Genomic DNA, 9941 nt, shown 5'->3' on the forward strand with positions numbered 1-9941 from the left:
CAATTCACACACACACTCATTTACACACTATTCACATGCACTGTATTCACATACACACACATTCCTACACACATTGTATTCACACACACACAGTCACACACACTGTATTCATACACCCATTTACACGCTATTCACACCCATGCTCACTTGCACACTATTCACACGCACACTAATTCACATGCTCATTCACACATACCCATAATATTTACACATTCATTCAACACATACTATATTCACACACACTCATCTACCCTCTGTATTCACAGTCTCATACTGTATTGACACACACACTCACTCACTCACACACACTAATTCACACACTATTCACACACACTCATTCACTTGCTCATTCACACACATTGTATTCACACACACATTCACACACACAGTATTTACACACTCATTCACACACACATTTACATTGTATTCACAAACTCAGTCTCGTAATGTATTGACACACTCACTCATTTACACACTATTCTCATGCAAACTCACACACTATTCACACACACACTCATTCTCACCCTGCATTCACACACACACTCATGCACACCCTTGCTCATTCACACACAAGCTCATTTGCACATTCATTCACACACACTCATTCACATACTCATTTACACATACTGTACTCAGAGACACCCATTAACACACAATTCACATACACACTCATTCACACACACACACTGGAATCACAATACACTCATCTACACATGCACTCATTCACAAACTGTATTCACATACACACATTCTCACACCATTCCACACAGACACTCATTCTCACACTGTATTCACACACACTGTACTCACATATACACACGCCATCATTCAAACACACACCCATTCATGTGCTATTCACACACACTCATTCGCACAGTTTCACACTCACACTCATTTACACTCTATTCACACACACTCATTCATACACTATACTCTCACACACACAATTTACACTCTATTCACACACACTCATTCACACACATTTAGTCAATTCACGTCAGGCCAAATGGAGCTTATTGTCATTTAACTATATACATATATAATGTATATAACCAGATAATATATGTTGAATGCAGTCAAGTTTCTCCAAACTAGGGTGTAAAGCGCAGTAGTGCACATAACACACAATAACTTATGAAGCTACAGATAAAATCTGCAAATGAATCACACAAAAATAACGAACTAAAGTGCATTAATTTTAAATATTGGAAAGTACAGAACAGATTAACTTTGAATACTACGTGGCCGGGAGTTCAGAAGCCTAATGGCCTGATTCACTCACACAATATTCACACACAGAGTGGTCACACCTCAATATTATTATACCACAATATTGATACACATAGGAAGAATATAAACACAGCATCCATACATACAGCTGTAATGCACACAGAATCTGCCCACATGGCATTCATGAACTATTCACTGTTAGAGCTTTCACACACTCGGTACCAACTTACAATTTGTGCTCACAAACTCTGTATTGAATCATACTGCAATCACTCACCCAGTATTCAGTCACTCAGCGGTTGCACACATTCCGTTCATTCACACAGCATTAACATATTTAGCACTCCCCATTCACCCAGAGAGTATTCACACATTGCATTCAACATAGCTATATCGATCCATATGGCATCCACATATTGCATTCACACACACTACAAACATACACACAATATTCACACAGACATCAATCACACATACAGTGTTCATCTAATCTCTCATACAACATTCACACACACAGTATTTATATAAGCCTCATTCACACATATAATATTTACACACACACACTACTCACATACCAGTTTTCACACAAACATCATACACACACAATACAGTGGATTCCAGTTAATTGGCCCTTTGGTTAATCAGGTAGAACTAGGGACAACTCTTAAAGAACAGCAATCAATCAAGAAAATTTCCAGGATTTGTTTTGTTCATTCGGGACACTATGCTGCTTAATTGGGGCAGGAACTTGCAGCAGTCACGCATACTTGTGTGGCCATTATTTGCTTAGAGTAAACTGTTTTAAATAGCATCAGTTGGGTGTGTTTGTGTTCAAAATGCAGTTTTTTTATGTTGCTGATAGCTGGCAAGAATTGAGTAATAAGGCAATTCTGAACCGTTTTGCTCACTGCGGTTTCAAGCATTCAGGCTTGGATATGCTAGAAATGGCTGGGAGTAAACATGCAACTATAACAGAACGTCAACAAGTTAGGAACTATGATGAATTTGAAGGTATCTGCAATCATCTTGAATGCTAAGGTGAAAATGAAGACATGGAGGATGCAACCTTTGAAAGTATTGTATAAAGGCAGTCACAAGCAAGAAAAAATCTGCAGATGCTGGAAATCCAAGCAATGTACACAAAATGCTGGAGGAACTCAGCAGGCCAGGTAGCATCTATGGAAAAGAGTACACTCGATGTTTCAGGCCAAGACCCTTCGGCAATGCAGTCCATTATTTGCACAAGGTGGCTTCACTGATTTTATTCATTGAGTACAATGGATTAATTCCTCTGTTGATAACTAATAGGAACTAATATAGTTTTATAGTACTGTAGTACTATTGGTGGTGTTCTAATTTGTTATGTATTTCATTAAAATACATAATTTGTTTCACAATTTTTATTCTTTTTCAACTACTACAATTAAACTTCAGCTAATTGGGGCCAAAATGTACTGGTCTTGATGTGTCCCAATTAATTAGAATTCACTGTAATCACATGCACAGTGTTCACATAATCATCATACCCACATAGAATATTCACACACATAGTATTTACATATACTTCATACACACACAGTATTAGCATAAATATCGTTCACACACATTCTTCACACAATCATTCACATATACAATAATCACACATATGACATTCACTAATTCAGCTTTCGCATACAATATTCATACAAACAGTGTTCATACACATACTATTCACAGATAAAGCTTCATACATATTGCATTCACACAGCTGGTATCATAGAAACATAGAAACATAGAAAATAGGTGCAGGAGTAGGCCATTCGGCCCTTCGAGCCTGCACCGCCATTTATTATGATCATGGCTGATCATCCAACTCAGAACCCCGCCCCAGCCTTCCCTCCATACCCCCTGATCCCTGTAGCCACAAGGGCCATATCTAACTCCCTCTTGAATATAGCCAATGAACTGGCCTCAACTGTTTCGAATTCCACAGATTCACCACTCTCTGTGTGAAGAAGTTTTTTCCTAATCTCGGTCCTAAAAGGCTTCCCCTTTATCCTCAAACTGTGACCCCTTGTTCTGAACTTCCCCAACATCGGGAACAACCTTCCTGCATCTAGCCTGTCCAATCCCTTTAGGATTTTATACGTTTCAATCAGATCCCCCCTCAATCTTCTAAATTCCAACGAGTACAAGCCCAGTTCATCCAGTCTTTCTTCATATGAAAGTTCTGCCATCCCAGGAATCAATCTGGTGAACCTTCTTTGTACTCCCTCTATGGCAAGGATGTCTTTCCTCAGATTAGGGGACCAAAACTGCACACAATACTCCAGGTGTGGTCTCACCAAGGCCTTGTACAACTGCAGTAGTACCTCCCTGCTCCTGTACTCGAATCCTCTTGCTATAAATGCCAGCATACCATTCGCCTTTTTCACCGCCTGCTGTACCTGCATGCCCACTTTCAATGACTGGTGTATAATGACACCCAGGTCTCGTTGCACTTCCCCTTTTCCTAATCGGCCACCATTCAGATAATAATCTGCTTTCCTATTTTTGCCACCAAGGTGGATAACTTCACATTTAATCCACATTAAATTGCATCTGCCATGAATTTGCCCACTCACCCAACCTATCCAAGTCACCCTGCATTCTCTTATCATCCTCCTCACAGCTAACACTGCCACCCAGCTTCGTGTCATCCGCAAACTTGGAGATGCTGCATTTAATTCCCTCATCCAAGTCATTAATATATATTATAAACAACTGGGGTCCCAGCACTGAGCCTTGCAGTACCCCACTAGTCACCGCCTGCCATTCTGAAAAGGTCCCGTTTATTCCCAATCTTTGCTTCCTGTCTGCTAACCAATTCTCCATCCACATCAATACCTTACCCCCAATACCGTGTGCTTTAAGTTTGCACACTAATCTCCTGTGTGGGACCTTGTCAAAAGCCTTTTGAAAATCCAAATATACCACATCCACTGGTTCTCCCCTATCCACTCTACTAGTTACATCCTCAAAAAATTCTATGAGATTCGTCAGACATGATTTTCCTTTCACAAATCCATGCTGACTTTGTCCGATCATTTCACTGCTTTCCAAATGTGCTGTTATCACATCTTTGATAACTGACTCCAGCAGTTTCCCCACCACCGACGTTAGGCTAACCGGTCTATAATTCCCCGGTTTCTCTCTCCCTCCTTTTTTAAAAAGTGGGGTTACATTAGCCACCCTCCAATCCTCAGGAACTAGTCCAGAATCTAACGAGTTTTGAAAAATTATCACTAATGCATCCACTATTTCTTGGGCTACTTCCTTAAGCATTCTAGGATGCAGACCATCTGGCCCTGGGGATTTATCTGCCTTCAATCCCTTCAATTTACCTAACACCACTTCCCTACTAACATGTATTTCGCTCACTTCCTCCATCTCACTGGACCCTCTGTCCCCTACTATTTCTGGAAGATTATTTATTGCCTCCTTAGTGAAGACAGAATCAAAGTAATTATTCAATTGGTCTGCCATGTCCTTGCTCCCCATAATCAATTCACCTGTTTCTGTGTGTAGGGGACCTACATTTGTCTTTACCAGTCTTTTCCTTTTTACATATCTATAAAAGCTTTTACAGTCAGTTTTTATGTTCCCTGCCAGTTTTCTCTCATAATCTTTTTTCCCCTTCCTAATTAAGCCCTTTGTCCTCCTCTGCTGAACTCTGAATTTCTCCCAGTCCTCAGGTGAGCCACTTTCTCTGGCTAATTTGTATGCTTCTTCTTTGGAATTGATACTATCCTTAATTTCTCTTGTCAGCCATGGGTGCACTACCTTCCCTGATTTATTCTTTTGCCAAACTGGGATGAACAATTTTTTTAGTTCATCCATGCAACCTTTAAATGCTTGCCATTGCATATCTACCGTCAATCCTTTAAGTGTCATTTGCCAGTCTATCTTAGCTAATTCACGTCTCATACCTTCAAAGTTACCCCTCTTTAAGTTCAGAACCTTTGTTTCTGAATTAACTATGTCACTCTCCATCTTAATGAAGAATTCCACCATATTATGGTCACTCTTACCCAAGGGGCCTCTCACGACAAGATTGCTAATTAACCCTTCCTCATTGCTCAAAACCCAGTCCAGAATATCCTGCTCTCTAGTTGGTTCCTCGACATGTTGGTTCAAAAAACCATCCCGCATACATTCCAAGAAATCCTCTTCCTCAGCACCTTTACCAATTTGGTTCACCCAATCTACATGTAGATTGAAGTCACCCATTATAACTGCTGTTCCTTTATTGCACACATTTCTAATTTCCTGTTTAATACCATCTCCGACCTCACTACTACTGTTAGGTGGCCTATACACAACTCCCACCAGCGTCTTCTGCCCCTTGGTGTTACGCAGCTCTACCCATATCGATTCCACATCTTCCCGGCTTATGTCCTTCCTTTCTATTGCGTTAATCTCATTTTTAACCAGCAACGCCACCCCACCTCCCCTTCCTTCATGTCTATCCCTCCTGAATATTGAATATCCCTGAACGTTGAGCTCCCATCCTTGGTCACCCTGGAGCCATATCTCTGTGATCCCAACTATATCATAATCATTAATAACAATCTGCACTTTCAATTCATCCACCTTATTACGAATGCTCCTTGCATTGACACACAAAGCCTTCAGGCGCTCTTTTACAACTCTCTTAGCCCTTATACAATTATGTTGAAAAGTGGCCCTTTTTAATGCTTGCCCTGGATTTGTCGGCCTGCCACTTTTACTTTTCTCCTTAGTAGTTTTTGCTTCTACCCTCACTTTACACCCCTCTGTCTCTCTGCACTGGTTCCCATCCCCCTGTTGTGAACTAACCTCCTCACGCCTAGCCTCTTTAATTTGATTCCCACCCCCCAACCATTCTAGTTTAAAGTCACCTCAGTAGCCCTCGCTAATCTCCCTGCCAGGATATTGGTCCCCCTAGGATTCAAGTGTAACCCGTCCTTTTTGTACAGGTCACGCCTGCGCCAAAAGAGGTCCCAATGATCCAAAAACTTGAATCCCTGCCCCCTGCTCCAATCCCTCAGCCACGCATTTATCCTCCACCTCATCACATTCCTATTCTCACTGTCGCGTGGCACAGGCAGTAATCCCGAGATTACTACCTTTGCGGTCCTTTTTCTCAACTCCCTTCCTAGCTCCCTATATTCTCCTTTCAGGACCTCATCCCTTTTCCTACCTATGTCATTGGTACCTATATGTACCATGACCTCTGGCTCCTCACCCTCCCACTTCAGGATATCTTGGACACGATCAGAAATATCCCGGACCCTGGCACCAGGGAGGCAAACTACCATCTGGGTCTCTGGACTGCGTCCACAGAATCGCCTATCTGACCCCCTTACTATCGAGTCCCCTATCACAACTGCCCTCCTCTTCCTTGCCCTACCCTTCTGAGCTACAGGGCCAGACTCTGTGCCGGAGGCACGGCCACTGTCGCTTCCCCCGGGTAAGCTGTCCCCCCCAACAGCACTCAAACAGGAGTACCTATTGTTAAGGGGCACAGCCACCAGGGTACTCCCTATTACCTGACTCTTCCCCTTCCCCCTCCTAACCGTGACCTACTTGTCTGCCTCCCGTGGCCCCGGCGTGACCACCTGCCTGCAACTCCTCTCTATCAACTCCTCACTCTCCCTGACCAGACGAAGGTCATCGAGCTGCAGCTCCAGTTCCGTAACGCGGTCCCTTAGGAGCTGCATCTCGATGCACTTGGCGCAGATGTAGACGTCCGGGAGGCTTCGAGACTCCAGGGCCTCCCACATCCGACATCGGTCATCAACTTTCCATTTTGTAACCAGTAAGTAATTGCACTGCACATTATTCATGTACACAATAACCTGTCAGATAACATTGTTTCAGGGTGTGAATACTTTGAAAGTATTCATGGACATAACATTTACTTTATACTTTATACTTTATACCAATGATAAACCTAGTTTTCCCCAGACTTCATTCGCAATCTTTTATTTCAGTTAAGACCATTCAAACTTGCAAACCTTACTTGAACAGAATCTGCCCAAAACATGCAAAACAAATACTCCATGGTTTTCTCCTCTGACACATGCTTTCCTGTACCCTTACTCTATAGTAATTGGCCTATATCAATACCAAAATTATGCACAAAATTTGTCCCAGCATCTCCTCCTCTGTTCCAATTCCACAGCTTCATTTGTCTGACTTTTCAAAACGAATCATTGCATGCTGTTCACCAGCAAACCCTCTCATCAGTTCATGAACCCTCATCGATCAAAACTGGCATCCATATTTATGCCTTGTTATATTGAATTTCTGATGGTTTGGGGACTTTCTGTTGATGAACATGAGGTCACTGCCTACCTCCTTTGTTTATCCTTAACTACCAACAATTTTGGTAAGTGTTTACCTGACTGACTCTTTCATACAGAGAGCCGAGGAGAAAGCGCTCAATGGGGATAATCTGCTCCTCTACCAATGCCAGAGCAAATGACATTAATTCTACTACAAAAACATATAGGGCTAGCTGGAGGATAGAAACCTGATTTTTTGAGTCTGTCTGTGATTTCTCTATTTACCCCCACACCATCAAGTCTGCTCCTCCTTCTTTGATGTCATTCTCCCTCAATGACTAATGTTTTACCTGGAGATTCAGATCATTTTTCAAAGTGGCGGAGGATTCTGCTGTTCTTCTTGGCCTTGGATTCTCTGTCACAGTCTGTGGTGAAAGATTCAGGTCTTTTTTCTTACCGAGCCTTCCCCCTGAAGTACAAACATGGAAAACATAAATATTCTAGTTATGAATACAGGTCTGGATGAATACATTGTATGTTCTTGACTCTTCTGCATGTCATAAAACTGCTACTTTTAAAAAATTATTGCTATTACTGTTAATAGTATCCTTGTAATGCAGAAAATTTATAACTGGGGATAAGGTGAATTTGAAACAATAAGGCAATCTTCCATTCCAACTTCAGTGTAACTGCAGGATCCAATTGCTTGCTGAGGCAGATGGTGCAGGAACTGTAACAGGGATCAGCTATAAACGGTTAACTGAATTTCATTTAGAAAGATAAGGGGAGCAGGATCAGTGCGGCTGGCTTGACAAAAACAGAACAGAATTGCTGGAGAGGATGGGGCAGTTAACATCTTGCTTGTGGATCTTTCTCCCAGCGCCTGCTGGTGTGCTGACAGCATCTTAATTTCAGCAGATTTTCAACAGCTGCAAGTTTTCTTTAAACTTACCATGGCTCTTGTTTAAATCCGAGGGCAGTTGTGGATGTTGTTAAATTGTCTATCTGCTGAAAACAGTGTGGGACCTGAATTAAACTGAAGCTGTAGACAAGAACGCGTAAGTAGTAAGACCAAGATTAGACCTACTATTCAGGCTCTGGCTGCTTCAAAATTCTTTGCCCATCCTGCCATTTTCCTATAAACCTTAATTCGCAAACTTAGAAGTTTATCTATGTCAATCTTAAATATATCAAAAGATAGAGATGAGAAGGAATTTCTTTAGACAGAGGGTGCTGAATCTGTGGAATTCATTGCCACTGATGTCTGTGGAGGCCAAGTCATTGGGTGTATTTAAAGCAGAGGTTGACAGGTTCTTGATTAGGAAGGATGTCAAGGGTTGTAGGGAGAAGGTAGGAGAATGGGATTGAAGGGGATAATAAATCAACCATGTTGGAATGGCAAAGCATACTTAATTCTGCTCCAATGTCTTATGGTCTTATTTAACTCTCCATAAAAAAGTTGTTTCAGAGATTCACATTGTTTCACAGAAAAAATTCTTCATTTCAGTCTGGTGCTGGGCCTTTCCAGGTGAGGAAATATCCTCTCTGCATTTACGCTCTCTAGCCCTCTAAGAGTCTTATATGAGTCACCCCTAAATTCAAATGAGTGGCGTCCCAGCCTGATTACTCTTCCTCCATTGGAAAATCTGTCCTTATCCAGGATTACCATAGTGAACTTTCTTTGAATTGTCTCCAAATGAAATAATATCCTCCCATTACTTGTGGGATAAAATTTGTCCACAGTGCACTGGATGTGATCTCACCAGTGCTTTGTCCAGCTGCAGTGGGATTTTTCTACCTTACACTTCAACCCTCTTCAAAGAAGGTCCAACATTCCATTAGTCATTCTGAAGATCTGCAGCACTTGTGTGCTGCTTCCTGTGTTTCCTGCACAATGGCCCCTGAAACCATCTGTAGAGCAACTTCTTGCAGTTTTCTTCCCTTTAGTTAATACCCTGCTACAAAAATAAACAACTTGACATTTCCCACATTCTACTTCATTTGCCAACTTTTGGGTCAATAGCTCTTCACAAGTTAATTTCCTACCTACTTTTGTGTCATGTACAAATCTGGTGACCTTACGTCAGGGGTTCAGTTAATGGTAAGGTTCCATGGCATAGGAAAGGTTGGGCACCTCCACATTACATTTGCCATCACAACATTAATATGTATTAATGACCAAACACCCGAACGCTTGGCCAAACACCTGAGTAATCACATTGTTAAAGTTCACCGATAACACAATAGCCATGGGGCTCATCACCAATAATGGTGATACAGCCTACAGAGAGGAGGTGGAAGACTTCGAGGAATGGTGCCAGGCAGATAACCTCTTTCTCAATGTCAACAAGACAATGAAGATGATTACCAACTTCAGAAGAACTTGCACCACTCTGCCCTGCCCCTTTTTACATTAGTGTCACA

This window comes from Mobula hypostoma, chromosome 12 (genome assembly GCF_963921235.1).
Source record: "Mobula hypostoma chromosome 12, sMobHyp1.1, whole genome shotgun sequence".
Taxonomy (NCBI): Eukaryota; Metazoa; Chordata; class Chondrichthyes; order Myliobatiformes; family Myliobatidae; genus Mobula; species Mobula hypostoma.